Consider the following 15,111-nt stretch of genomic DNA (forward strand, 5'->3'; position numbering starts at 1 on the left):
AGTTTAAAACCATAACCCCTCTTTCGATTGCAACAGGCCCTGCTGAAAAAGTCTCTCCCCATTTTTCCTATAGGCCCCCCTTTTCTTTTTTTTACTTGCATATACTTATAAGCATTTTAAATATTTTGTAATTCTTTAGGACAGATACAGTTGTTACAGGCTGAAGAAAAATTAGCTGGTATTCAGACTATGCTATAGATTTAATTATGAAATACCTTCATTAGTCTTTGCGGCAGATGGGTTGCATGGCTTTCAATAATGAGTTAAGACTAAATAAAGCAGTTGGACTGCTAAAACCTCTTTTGTCTTTGTATATATATTTTTATTATAATGCTATATAATGAACATATATTATTATAATACTACACATCCTAAACTAATGTCATTTGAGGAATGTTCTGAAAGAATCACGAGGAGCAGTGGCATAACAATGACGTGGAAGCATCCCTTCCTTACACCTCACAAACTGTATTGCTTCCTTTCCATGGAAGTTGTGACCACTGAGGTACACCCCAACAAAATGCACACAAAACTATTGACTTCTATGCCTGGATTCACAGGTAGCTGTGTGAGACTACTGACAGCAGCACAGTGAAAAAGTACATAAATATTTGTAGTGTTAGGGCATAATATTTTTCAAATGCTGTTTTGTGTAAATGTACACAGATGCTGAACTCAGAGGCCTCAGATGACAGTTTCTACTGCGTAAACAGTATCTGCTTACTCTGTGATTAAATCTTCATCATAAAAATGTTCTGCCAACATGCATGGAATTTTGCTGGGCAGAGAAGCAGTAGCTTTAATCATTACTGACTGTTGAATTTTGTTTTGCAGAAGCACAAGGAAATAAAATATGGTCAGGCAATACAGCTTGAAATAGCTGTTATTTTAAAGTCATCGTGCTTCATTCATGCAAATAGTTCCATTGGTTTCTGGGCTGCCCTTCTGAACTGACTCTTCTTAGTCGTTCAAGTAAATCATTATTTTGATCTACAATCTTAAAACTCTTAAAAAATAAAGTTAATAACTGGCTTTTAGTCTGTGCTAGCCATTTGAGGATGCCAGGTAATGTTAGGAGTGAATCAGGGGCTATTTTGGGAGAAAAATATTACAATAATTTGCAGGAAATAACCTTTTTGTTCCAAAACAGCTGTCATTGAACACTATTATATCTACAACAATTAAAATTATCTTTGGTAACTTTTAGTATTTGGCATTGCTCCATTATTGTTCAGTTAAATATTTTTCAAGTATGTTAGGACTTCTGCCCACTGTGTGCTCGAAACCCTCTATTATCAATACAGAAGCTCTCTCACTTTTGTCACATTGTAGCTTCTTATGGCAGGACATGCGATCTCTTCTGGGCAGATTCTTTGCCATTCTATAGAACAGCAGCAGGACTTCTACAGAGCACTGATGACTCAACATTTACAGTCGAGAATTTGCATTTTAATATGAAGTGTTGAATGCCAAAAGAAAAAAAAATAATTAAAAAGAATGTACTAGCGCATATAAAGTGAATTAGGAAACGTGCGAACATCCTGGTGAATTTAAATAGCTGGTTGGATCAGAACTGGAGGAAAAATAACACTGGGTCAGGAACAAAACACAAAGCAGGCAGAAACCTTGTATTTGTAATTTAGGTTATAAATACTCACTGCTAAAAAATTCTGTGTTACAAAATGGAACTGATTAAAAAAAAAGGCAGGTTTTGGGGGTGCTGCTGATTGATGGCTTTAATAGGCTTCAAATAATAATTGAGAATATTTCCAGTGCTGAGACTTTGTGTTCACTCAGATCATAAGTAGTGACATAGTTTGTGAACTGTTCTTCAGAATGAAATCTGTATTATTTGTTTTGTAATAGCACTTGTGGGTCCTACTCATGGCTTTGAGTCCTCAGGATTAGCAGAGCAGAACTTTTCAGAGTCCTATGTTGTATGTGTGTAACATATAGCAATGTTTCATTAATAGCACATTTGCATGCTGTGATATGCTTACTTGCATTTGCGTCACTATAAGATACTATAGAAGCATCCCTTCTATGGAACATGTATCAGGTGCCATCAAACTGATTTTTCTACATAAGATTTTACTCTTCAAACTTAATTATTTGTATTTTCTTACCCTATTCATTGTTGTGTTTGCAAAAAAAATGGGAACAGGCAGAGGACATTGTGCCAATTTTTGGTATTTGAGTTTGGTATATACCATCAAATAATAAAACGTAGCAGTTTAGTACACTGTGGGCTGCAGCCTGGCAACCCACAGTTGTTTCAGTGAACTAAAGGAGACTGAATCTGAACTCTCCTGCTTGCTGTTGAAAATATCTGGCATTTGGGCCGGATCACCCCTTTGTGTGTTTGCTTCTGTGGACCTTTCATTACGCTGTGTACAGTTCTTTGGTCCAGCAGCTGAACCTGAAGCAGTAAACTAAAGCAGTTGAACCGAAGTACAGAAAATAGAGGTAAAATGGTACAATAGAAAATCTGATCGAACTGGAAAGCTGTAATTTACATTGATATTGTGTTTCACTTATTCCAGCTCAGATACGCTTAGTTATAAAGCATCCACATATAAAAAGGAATTTTGTTGTGTGGAGTTAGGCTCTGCTATTTTCTTTAAATAGACATTATAGGTAATTCAACTTGTGTCACTGAAAATCACTGAAAACCTAATCTTTTTAATAGTAACATACAGATAATAAAGTGTATCAGAAAACAGAATTTTCTCTCTTAAGAGAGAAATTCTCTCTTAAGGAGAGCATAGCCCCTCTCCTTAAAGTGTAACAGCACAAACTCAGTCATAATTAAAGTCACATTTTCAGTAACAGCTGTTTTTCCATAATTTGTTTTGTCAATGATCGTTTACACGTCTTCAAATGACCACAGAGTGAGCAAACATCATTTGAAATGGGAGGGAAAAAAATTGACAGCTACTTCTTCCAGATAGGCCACAAAGGTGTCAGCTCACTGGGGAATAGCCCTGATAATTTCACTCCTAGAAATAGATGGAGAGACACTGACAGAGCATGGAATTGGCAACAAAAAAGGTTTTGGGGGAAAAAATGGCTTGTTTGTACACTGCGAATTGGACAGCTTTGTCCTTTTTGCTGGCAGGATAGAACTACTTATCAAATTGTGCATGTATATAAGCGAAAAGCATAGCAATAAATGTTCAAGATGTGAAAAGCAAAACTTAAAATTTCATATTCTATATCGTCATGCTAGATGCAGAGGTGGGGGGTTGTATGGTTTCATCTTTCGTTGTGATTATTGGGAGAAAAAAAAAGATAGAAAAATTACTTTTATCTCTAGATATATGTCCAGAAGATTACTGTAGTGTTCTTGCTTGTGAGAATGTAGCCCATGCCTCAGAATTAAGTTATTAAAACTCCTAATCTTAGCTCAGAACCAAGAAGTGATTTAGCGTAACTGCTCTCACATATGGCAGCAAACTCCTTCCATTCTATCTTTTCTGTCTCCAGTTTCCTGTTTACTCATCATGCAGTTCCAGCCTCTTTCTGTCAGGAGTTCTTTACTTGTGAGTGTACCTTTCGGGGGTTGGAAACCTCAGCTCCATTTGTACAGGGTTTTACCTCAGCTTTTTGTTATATAGTGTTCCCATTTCTTAAATTGTATGGTGTGATCTCTTATGGTCTGACCCATTTATAAGCTCAGGTTTTTAGATGTTCTCAAGCCTTTCTTTAATTTAAGGTTTCTACTTCTGAGAAGCAGTCCTTGTTCAAATATATGCATTTCTCTTACTGGCAGTAGTTTCTGAAATAGACAGCAGTAGATCTTATTGCCCAGTTATGTTTTCTTCCCTAACACTCTGAAACCATTTAAACTGGGAAAATAATGACTTCCAGTAGCCAGGTGAAATTAGGACTGTGGAAAAGAAACCCAGCCAATCTGCTGTGGATTTGAGGGAATGCCAGCAAAGCCAGAAGTTAAATTCCCCTATTTCTGACTTCATTATCTTTCTGTCTTTTAAGAATTATTATCAAAATATTTCCTATTAGTGTTTCTAGAAGATCTGGTAGTGTTATTCGTAGGACTGTATTTGTGTATTCCTTCACACATCAAAAATTAATTTTATAGTTAGTTATTCTCAACATTTTCAGTAGTGCTGACTTCCAGCTACACTTCTACTCTACACTTTTATACTATACACTTTTACACTGTACTGCTTTTCCAGATGTCAGTTATCTATCACCCTTAAACTTAAATAACATCAGCTGAAAAAAAAAGATAGAAAAAGGACTATCATCTCTAGATAAATGCCCAGAAGATTACTGAGATGTTCTTGGTTGTAATTCCTCAGAATTAAGTTATTGAAACTTCTAATCTTAGCTCAGAAAACTTTACTAAATAACAGCAATTGAGCTATTTTTTTTCCCATAACTAATTTCAAATTGAAATATGTCCCTCAACCCATGTTAGAAGTAGAGAGTTGCCCTGGACATGAGCCAGCCTTTTAAAATCCTTTTTGAATGAGAAAGGACTAAAATTGTCTTAGTATCTTTGGTTTGCTTAACCTGTGTCTTTTAACCATTGGGTGTCATTTGGAGCAGCATTACCAGTCTGCCTGTGCCCCCAAGCTTTGGAAAAATCATTTCTTTCCACTTTTGCTTCTATTAAGAAGGCAGCCACACCACTCTTGCTGATGTGTTAAGACAGAGCACAAGTGGGCATATCCTGCTGTCAGAAATGTGCACACATGTGACTTACAACAGGAATTGTGTGGGTGTCTGAGATCAGAGCTTGGTCCGACACGTGCTCTGTCTGAATTAGCATCCCTTTATGCTGTAGGGTAGTGAAAAACCTCACCCAGGGTCCAGAAAAGGAAGGAGCACATCGTGCTCTGCAAGTGCGCAGCAGGGGTCCCCGGGGCTGGCTGGAGCCCTGTGCTTCCCGAGAGGAGAAGAGGGAAAGGAGGGAATCTTTCTAATGAGGCTGATAAATTGTGTGTATGGTAGGGGTGGGATCAGAGCTGAAAGTAAAAAAAGGTTTCTTCTAACAAGGAGCAGATTTTCTGTGTTCTCCTGACCTCGTTGTTCCATTCACTGAAACACTGTCTTGATTTTCTTTCTGTGCTTGGGGAAGCAAGGAACTAGGAGGGCTTTTTGATCTCTCCTGGGTACTTCGGAGCAGGGATTCCAGGTGTATGCTTCAAAACACATCTTTGGAGAAAAGGGCATTAACACGAACCAGTTGTCTGTTTCCCCTGCTGGTTCTATCTATTGTTTCAATTAGACACTTCTGCTGTTCTCAACCATTGCTAAATGCCACTAAAAGGGGTTTCAGACTAACACAAACTTTCTGGATCTAGAAATGTATGTAGGGCACAACAATAACACCAAAAATCCCAAACATCAAACCAAAAGCAGAATAACTGTCAGAATCATGATTAAAAGGTCTATCTGGAGTCTTCAGATTGATTCACATCATAGAAAACATTAAGCATAACCAAAATTCAATTTAAGAAGCATTGACTTCCTAGGTCTGCATACACTTGTTTTCAACACAGATCTCTTTAGTTTCACATCCCTTAGACAGACCTATACTTCTATCCCAGAGACACAACAGAAAGACACCTGAGTACACACCACAGGCTGCAGTTTGCCTGAGCTGAGCGAAATGAATCTGCTGGAATGCTGGAACTTTCTTCCCTGCCTAAACAATGCATCCTGACCCCCAGCATCCCACTTTTCCTAGGAAGAAACTGGCCAATCTAACAGTGGGAAATGAAATGCAGAGGAATAATTCCCTTAAAAAAATGAGGACAGCAGTTAGTGGAAGAAGGATAGCTACAGTGTGATCAATTGCCTGCTAGCCAGTGATGTCTCAAAGACAGACTGCAGGTGGGGAAAACTGAGAGAGGAGGACCTTTCCAAGACAAGCATGTTCCTGGGTTTATGTCCTAATATTGTGCATCTAAAACCATTCACATCAGACCTTTTGGTGAGTGGTTTATCAGCTAGAGAATCTCTGGTTTCTTTGTAACAGGTTTTTGTTTGCAGGTTTTTTTTGGCGGTGGTGTAGTTTTCTTTTTTGGTGCTAAAATTTTTAAGTCTGCTTTAAGCTTTCTTACAAGGACTGCATTTCTTTCCTATGTGATGTTACCTGTCCTGTGGCTAGGAAAACTGGCATTAGGGAGACCTGTTGAAGAGAAACATACCTGACCTGCCTTTCGTGTTCCCTTAAGTGAATGTCTTTCCCTGGCAGTTTATGGGCAGGAACGTTAAACATTAAAAATCTGCTCAATTGTGTAGAAGATTCTTTGAGTAGATAAATGACCCTGTAATAACTTCAACTCTCCAAGCAGATGTTAATTAGGCTGTGAGTAATTTCTAAAGCATTGCCATAGTGATAGTTTCCAGAATGTTCTCTGCTCAAAGTAGAATTTGGGAAATTCCTTTTATAAAGGGGTTTTAGTTATTCCTGGAATATAAGAGAACAAAAATGTTTCCAAAGATTATTACTTTTTAATGTTATTTTATTCACTTAAACCAGTGAGGTGATTTGACCTGTTTATGGACTTCCTTACAGGATAGAGCTGTATTCTGAATGATACAAGAGTTGAGGAAGTTTTCTGTGTTACTGAAGATCTTGTGTATTCTCTGTCAACTTTAAAAGTGGCATTGTAGTACCAGCACTTCGACCACAACTCCACATTTGTACATGTCACTACCATGAAATAACTTCCATTAATGTCATTATTTGTATGTGTGTATCAATGAGTGCAGGAATCAAGACTTCATTTTAATGTCTGACAGTGAGATGAGCAGAATATAATCTCTTGCTCCTTTTCTCACAACTATGGGTAGCCTCTGAGGAGTGCTTTGCCCCGTCTCTGTTTCGGTTAGTGGTCTGCTGTGCATTATGGAAAACAGACAAGTTCTTGTCTGCAACTTTGTTTCCCAACTCTGGAAAGCTGTTTCAGACTCCTATGGAACTATAGCTGCCTGCCTGAAAGCTAGAAGCAGGCAGAACTGAAACCTAAAACGTACATCTCACGCAGAAAAAAAACCCGCCTTCAAAAATGGCAATGGTGAGTGACAACACAGTCCAAGTGCGCTTGGACTTCTAAGCGCACACTTCCTAACTGTGAGGGAGGGGAAGATGCTAGGAAATGGCAAACTCAAGAAGTAAGAGAAGTAGCTTCTCTATAGATATTAAGTTCCGATACAATTGCTTTGCTCATGTGTTAATTTGTGTCTGAAAATGACCCTCAACTTGTCCTTCTTATGGACAATTTTTTCTCCAAACCTTCTCCTTTTCTGTGCACACTGAGGTGCTCTTTTATCGTTTCCCCCGGATAACTGCGTGTCAGGTATTTTTGCCTGTTTTCTTTGTTGGTGGCTTATGATAAAGTGTTAAGGCTGAGAAAAGGTCCTGGCATCTTTCTGTACAGAAGCAGAAAGATTTTGTTGAGGTAGTATTCTGTTTTGGCTGTGTGTGCCAGAGTGGATTTATAGACATAAAGGAGCATTTAGACATAAAAGGAGCACCTTTATGCTTGATTTCAACACCACCAAAGAATTACCAATGAGATAAGAAAAGATGGAGTACTAGTAAAAATAAGTGATGTTTTCTAAATTACTTAACAATTTAAATGGGCTCCTCCGTTGCAAAGACCACTGGAGGACTATTGATAACAGTTTAAGTGTAATGGTATGTAGGAAGCTCTGTTAGGAGACAGTAAGAGAGCTGCACTACACTTTACAGCATTGTTACGACTTGTAGATATGAGGGACTTGGACCAACCTGTAAAAGGCAAAGGTCACTTGACTCAGTAACTATGTATGCAGGGAGGGCTCTTCTAGCGCTGGAAACTGGAGAAAGAGGTAAAAGATGTAATATTTAATTCAGAGTAAGAACATAATTGGAACCAGTCATCTAGAGAGTGATGTGTGACTACCAGAGCCTGCAAACCAAGTTTTAATAGATATCTAGAAGATATGGTTGATTATCAAGAAATAGTTAAATGCTTGCTAGAGCAATACCTGGGGAGGTTATTTGACTTTGTCTGGAGTTGCTTTGATGCATTCTTTCCACTATGTTCAATAGTATATTGAATAGTAAAATCCATGTAACCTTTCTCTTAACATCACCTTTATCATCTGGGTTGGTTTGGTGTTTTTTTTCCTCCCCTGTACATTTCCTTCATTCCTTCCATAATCTAAATGAAAGACCATCAATGCCTCCAGAGCTGTTCACAGCAACACTTCGTCTTTATAGTTTAATTCTGTGAAACTCTGTATTTAATCTTAGCTTTCTAAATGTTTAGATTTGCCACTTTCTGGTTCTTCTCTAGTTTTATATAAATGGGAACCATTTGGCATGTCTGACATCACATGTTCTGCCAAGCAGCAGAGAAGCTAATTGAAATACTCTGAGTATTTCAATTGCAATCTGTTGGCCAAATTCTCAGTTGTCAGCAACTCAGTTGTCGTAATCATGGAGCTCCACAACAGTACATGGAAATATGCCGACACAAATTGAGCCCACAGCCCACTATCTGTGACTGAGATCCGTTGTTTCATATACTGATGGAAAGGAAATTTTTTTTACATCCTGACACTGTTTTCTCCAGCAACATGGTTTCTCAGGAATTGCCACCTTTGTCCTCCTCATTATGGAATGTGCTATATCTAGCAGCTAAGATGAACTGTTGTACCATCCAGGATTGAATGGGGCAGCGGTCACATCCACTCTTGGCAAATAGTTTCAGCCTTGGATCCTGTTTCTTGTATCCTGATGCTGAGAGTTCTGTTTACTACAGTTTTCACAATAGGCTTTGAGAACGAGTACTCTGGGAACACAATAGTGTACCTCCCGAAGAGTTGCCAAGAGGGGAAAAAAATAGACTTCCTTCTTTGGCAGTGGCAGAATATAGGTAAGGCTAAGCAGCATTCTTAGCCAGCAAGAATGGCATAACAATATATTTTGACTCCAATAGCTCAAATGAAGGTTCCTTTGAGAAAATGCATTTTTCTTGGGCAAGGGGAGTCTACAATGGCTTTTCTTGTGAAAGAAGAATGCATATGGAGGTAAAGGAGAGGAGGATGGAATTCAAACATTGGAGGAGAAAGGGAACTATGAACATCTCGATTCTCAACCTGCTATAGGCCATAGGTAGCAAGAAATGCAATTTAAAGTAGAGGATACCGTGAGTGTCTATGAAAAATAGTAGGACATCCTGATTATAGGCAGTGAATCACAACTGCTTAAAGCCATCAAGAGGCATTCTAATATGAAAAATAGACTGTGATATCATGAATACCCATGAGATGTTTCTGGAAATATAGGAACAGTGAGAGAAGGAACCAAAATGCACAGGACTGCTTCTCATCATCAGGCAGACTGATGCTTGATCTACTTCCCAGGAGTTGTTTTCTTGTATGGGAGAAGGACAGAAGGGTTGTGGTAAGAAGGAAAGAGAATATCCATCGTGCTTTTTTTCCTCATCTTCCCTGGAGAAGGAATAGTGTACCTGCCACTGAGGCTGGGCCTGGCCATCAACCACAACTCCTGTCAGAAGCAACGTGGCAGAGATAATGCTGCTAAAGGACTGGGAATGCTCTTATACTGTAAGGGAGAGTGTACCAGTAAGGAGCTGGAAGCATAAAATCTAAATGAGGATACTTCACTGGGAAGGGGAAACAGAAGAGACAGACAGAGAATAAGGAAAGAAATAGGAAGAGCAAATAGATGAGTAGAGAAACTCCAGCTTCTGGATTTCTAGTCATTATGATTTCCTTACAGGCTGTTACAGATTTTAGCTGTATAGGTGCTGATTTTGGGTCACCTAACAAAAAGGGGAGCTATAGCCTCATAACTGAGGCTCTAGCCTGATTGTGGCTCTTGTTTATACATGAGGCTTTTTTCCTTTTTTTCCTCAATCATAGTGTCAGTTTTGCTCATCTTCAGCAGCATTCACAACAGAATTAGTCAGACTTCCACTCAAAAGACATGTTTTTTAAATTAAGCTTTGACCAAAGAACAAATGGATTTAAAACCCAGGAAAAAAACATTTCATAGAACTTTGAGAAGTTCAGTAAAGCCCCAAACTTATAAATTCCACAGGTGTGACGAACCCCCCGTACTCTTGCCTGCTCTTTTCCTCGTCTCAGCCAGTGAAGGACTTCAGTGCCCCTGCTTTAATTCCCAGTGCCTTTAAAATCAGACAGGACTTGTGCCTTAAACACATCTAATCTTCCCATAGCTCACCCCTTCTTTATCCAGAGCTTTTAATGTCTGTTTCAGTAATCACACAGAGGGTTCTGTAAACTGTGACAGTACCAACACAGTATAGTTGGGATGTCCACGGGTCATCCGCAGGGCAGGTGTACCCTGGGAAGACGCACTGCGAACTCCCCCCGTTCCCCTGGCCAGATGCAGGATTGCTCTGGGGAAGGGGAGGATGAGCGCTGCTGTGGGTGGTGCACCGCAGCTTGCGCTGGTTGGCTGCAGCTCCCCTCGCACTGGAATATGCTGACTTTTGTATGTATGTGATAAATGTGTTTTAAGAATAGCAGTGATTTCTTAATCCAGTTTTGCAAGTACAAACAATTACAATGCCTTGTAAAAGAGTTGCTTAGATTCCATAGTCCCAATGTAACAAAGATCAAACTGCCTTGCAGCTTCTGTTGATCGCTTTTCTTCCTGCTCGAAGGAGGAGGGAAAGCAATACCAGAGTTTGAAATTTAGATCTTAATTTCTTTATATGAACTTCTAGGGAAGAATATCAGAAATAGATCCTACAATTTTATCTTTATTAGTAGATGGTAGTAAGAATTGGTGGCTTTAAACACAGTTGCTGTTTTGTGCTAGCAGTTCAATATGAATTTTCTAACAACCCAGTGTATATTGAAGAAATGAAAAAAAAAAGCATTTTAGTTCCTCAGAACAGAGCAAAACAGTTCTTTTTCTTAACACTTTCTGCATTAGTGATGGGATTTCTGAATTATGCTGTTCTTTTAAGACACATGGGAGATTAAATATTTTATTGCTGTATGTGTGCAGCTATATTTCAGTTTTGAAAGGAAAGCCTAGAATGACATTTAAGCTCTATATGCCCAAAAGAACCCAAATCTGGATCTTCAGTTAAAACAAGAAATATGCGTTAGTGGGGTATTCTCTTTTTAAACCCAGTCCCTCATGCGCAATGCTGCAGTGGCATATGAAAACACACAGAAAATAAATCAGCACAATGTGACACTGTTGGCAGGAATACCTTTTTGCGTGTAGAAGATAATCCCAGGACTGATCTGGCATATGCTGTCTGAATTGTCTTGCGTCCCGAGGGTGAGTTATTCTTCTAACACAAGGCTCAACATGGAAGGTGTTTACCCTTTTAAATTAGGGATTACAGAATCTACATACAAAACTACAGGGTAAAAAAGTGATGAAAATGTGTTTTGGTTTGTTTTTTTTTTCAACTGGGATGCTAGAATGTTATGAGTTTAGATGAAATTGTATCTTTCCTATAGGTAGTGTAGCCAAGATCTGTTTCAGAGCCCACGGGTGGAAAAACACCAAGCCCTGTTTCTCTTCTTTCTCTGTTCCCTTATTTCCCTCCCATCTCCCTATTGTCAACTGGGGGAAATTGGCAATGAGGTTGCATGTGCGTGCACTTGGGTTGGGGCCAGAGGAACAACCCCAAAAGCCTCCTTCCTGCAGCTGCAATAAACAAGAAAGTGAAATGTAGTGTGTGCATACACTCAGCCAAAGAACTTGACATGAACGTTTTAATTGTGGGGGTGCATTTTTACCTTTTTTCTTCTTTTCTAGAGTGCTATCTAAGATTTTTCCTTTACAGCAAGCTTTTAAAATCCTGCATTGATTTTTAAAAGGATTTTTCTATCATAAGCAAAATATAGGACATGATTTGGCTGTATTTTTGTCAGCCATTCAGTTATTTGTAGCCTACTGTCTCTCTATTACTCAGATTATTTCCTTTTTTTACCAACCCTTTTCATAAGACTTCTCATTGTCTGAAGACGGAAGTTTCCAAGCTAGTGCTGCCCAAGCTGCGTTTCACAAGAGTAAAAATGAGGAAATGATTAAATGTATTTGAATTTTATCATGCTTTCAGTTTTAATAGCATTGGGACTCTTGTCGCTGTACCACATTTAGTCATAACCTCGAATTTCCTTATGGCTATGGGCAGTAGAATTTGTCTGATGGAGAAGCGTGTCCTGCCAGTGCTCCCTGAGGAGCGAGTCCCCTGCCGCTGCGAAGCGCCGGGCTCATGGCGTGGGATAAAGCAGTTGTATGTGCCATTGCCCCCTGCTGGAAAGCGCCTGGAATACTGATTTCTACGTAAAACACACTGCGCGACAATGTTTTCTCTCGGTTACTCAGGAATTCCTGTCGCGGTAGACATGTTCTTCATGGAAATTGATGGGCCGTTTCTGTTTCCAAGATCGAAACTGCACTTAGTAAATACATTCAATGGCAGTATCTCAAAACATGCTATGGTATTAAGACAAAGGAAGCTTAATTTTAAAACTAGAAGAGAACTGGAAGCTGCCTGATTGAGATTTGTTTCACGTATCCACAGTGGTGATCTTCTAAAAAGCATTTATTTGGCTTTTTCTTTACAATTCTCCATTTTGACGTAATAATAAGCACTCTATCAGGCAATAGGAGTTCAAATTCAAAACAGAGGTGTAAAGGTGCAAAACTCTTACGAATAGTTACAAATGAACTAAGATTAATTGGCAGCCATCTCAAAAAATCAATGAGATTGATCTCCTGCGTGTTTGCATCACACAGAAATGGTATCAGATGTCAGATGTTGGTCCAACTGGGTGTGGTAGTGGTTCCTGAACTGGTGCAATGCCTTAGCTTTTAGTGATTAGTGTAAAAGCAAGGAACTTGAAACACGTGAACATTGGATTAACAGCAGCTCAGCCAACAGTGAATGACTGAAAGGCATTGAATGGCAGATCATTAATTCAGAACATAAGAAGTACTACTTTCAGGATCTCTGTGCATTGCGGAAGGGATAAGGGATAAGATAGCAGACAACTTAATGTATCCTAATAATTTTCTTTTTTTTTCTTTTTAATAATATTGTAAATGGTTCAGTATCTTTACAGAAATTTTCACTGTAAGTTTTGGTTTGTTTTTTTTTCCTTCCAAAATATGGTAATTATATTAATATCAGGAAGACAACAGCCAAAGAACAGCTACGGAGTATCCCTAGTGAGAAGATGTCACTAGACTTGAAAATCCATTCTAACCAAAGAGAGGGGAGAGGATAGGCCTTTTATGCTGAAGTGAGTTTTTGGCATACAGATTCTGTACACTGTTACAAAAGCTGATGTGCTCAGAGTAAGAAATAATACAGGTCTCTGAGTGCAATCACTTATGAATTACAGATACTGTGTGCTTTGTGAAGCAAGAGGCTGATGTGAGCTGTCTTTTCTCTTGGTAATTGAAAAGCAAGTATTTGCAGTAAGAGACACAGAGCTAGTAAACATCCATAAATACATGCATAAGGTTGAAAACTATTCCACTGTTCAGAGGCAGGAAAGATGTGCTGAGACCTGGGGCCCCTTCTGTTCTTCTAGATAGAAGATGGTACAGAAGGACCAAGTGCAAGTGCATTCACATGCCTCTCTGGCCTTTTGCCACTGCAGCTGGCCCCACAGAACCTGCAGTGCCCCAGGGCCCTGCCATGGAACAGCTCACCTACTGCTCTTCAGTGGGTTTCTTGAAAGGGTCCTACAGCCGATTGGTCTCTGTTAGGGACCTACGTTAGGTCCCTGTGGTTTCTCTTTCACAATGGAACATGTATATGAGTGTTCTGGTATGCTGTTTCTTTCACTGCCACTTTTCCTGTAAGGCAGCATAACTGGTGATGTTTACCTGGCAGTTACCTGCTTTACAGGATTTTTTGGTAAAATAACTCTTTGAGAAGATAGGTGATGCTTTGGCCAGAAAGGAGACTTCTGTTTTTTTTTTTTTTTTAAGCAGCATCTTTCTACCCCTCTTTAGCCCTGAAATTTATATTGGTATGTTGAAAATGATGGAGCACAGTATTTGCATTTGGGCAGCAAGTATTTCCTCCACTAAGAATATACTGACATGCATGCTAATGCACACTTCCAGCTGTTTAAAATGTAAATGGACCTTGTGCTGGGTTAGCAATCAATTTTGTAGCATTATGGCCTTTACTGGCTTAAATCCTCCTTATAGAACACACCTGATTTTTAGCCTCCCTTGATATTAAAGTAAGTGCAATTGCCTTGTAAACACCTTGGACTCCTTTTGGTGTGGGTTTCATGAATAGAACATGCTTACCGTAGCAGCAGATCAGGTGCCAGTATTTCGCATAGAAAACCAGTCTCCTCGAAGCCCAGCCTAAATCAGTTTGTTGTAAACCAGCTTTCAAGCTGTTGCAGCAAGATCAGCTAAATAAGCAGAAAGTCATTTAGCCTTTTGTGTGTGTATCAGAAGCTAAGTAACTGGGGTTCTGATCAGTTGTGCTGGTAAATCACTTTCGATGCTAATTCAACACAGCATGTTGCTGAAAACCAGAGCTGGCATTAAGATACTTTTCTGCATTAGATGATGGATTGTGTTTTAGAACTGTATTGTGCAAACTGGGCACAAAAGTTAGTCTTGACTTCATCATTATTTCATCACCTATTTCAGACTTACTGAACTTGATGCAAACGAAATGGCAGACTTCAAACACAGGTTTTAGAGTTCCTTTCGAACTTCATGGATAAAACCTGGAATATGCAAGGTCTTATTTCAAGAGAATGAACAGGCTTTCTGGAACACGGTCGTATATTTGACAATGATTGATTGATTGAAATGAATGTTTTTTTCTTGTCTGTGTCAGTTTTATCCCCATATGTTTGTAGCTGTTAGGTATCTTTTCCGAGTTCTTTTTCAAGAGCAAGCCTTACTGGAAATGTAGCTTTTAGATTTTTCCAGTTCTTGAAGACCAGTTTTTGAATGTAGCATAGCTCAAAGGAAATGGTTGGTCTGTGATTGTCTGATGGTGAAATTTAGTCAGTGAAGGTCTTGTGATACCTTGTGGAAGCGTGCACAGATTGTAATTGCTTCCTGGCAGTGGTCAAGGA

General features: G+C 39.1%; 1 protein-coding gene across 1 annotated transcript in view; it reads right to left on the bottom strand.

The window, feature by feature from the left end:
• Positions 1 to 14,342, bottom strand: part of PPARG (peroxisome proliferator activated receptor gamma) — a 78,235-nt gene extending 63,893 nt beyond the window's left edge. The window contains exon 1 of the mRNA XM_057404213.1: positions 14,321 to 14,342. The gene's annotated coding sequence lies outside the window, so the exon portion shown is untranslated. The remainder of the gene's footprint in view (positions 1 to 14,320) is intronic.
• Positions 14,343 to 15,111: the final 769 nt, after the last annotated feature.

Source organism: Pezoporus wallicus, unplaced genomic scaffold (assembly GCF_028554395.1).
Source record: "Pezoporus wallicus isolate ANWC-B61680 ecotype Strahan unplaced genomic scaffold, APGP_CSIRO_Pwel_v1 contig_5935, whole genome shotgun sequence".
NCBI lineage: Eukaryota > Metazoa > Chordata > Aves > Psittaciformes > Psittacidae > Pezoporus > Pezoporus wallicus.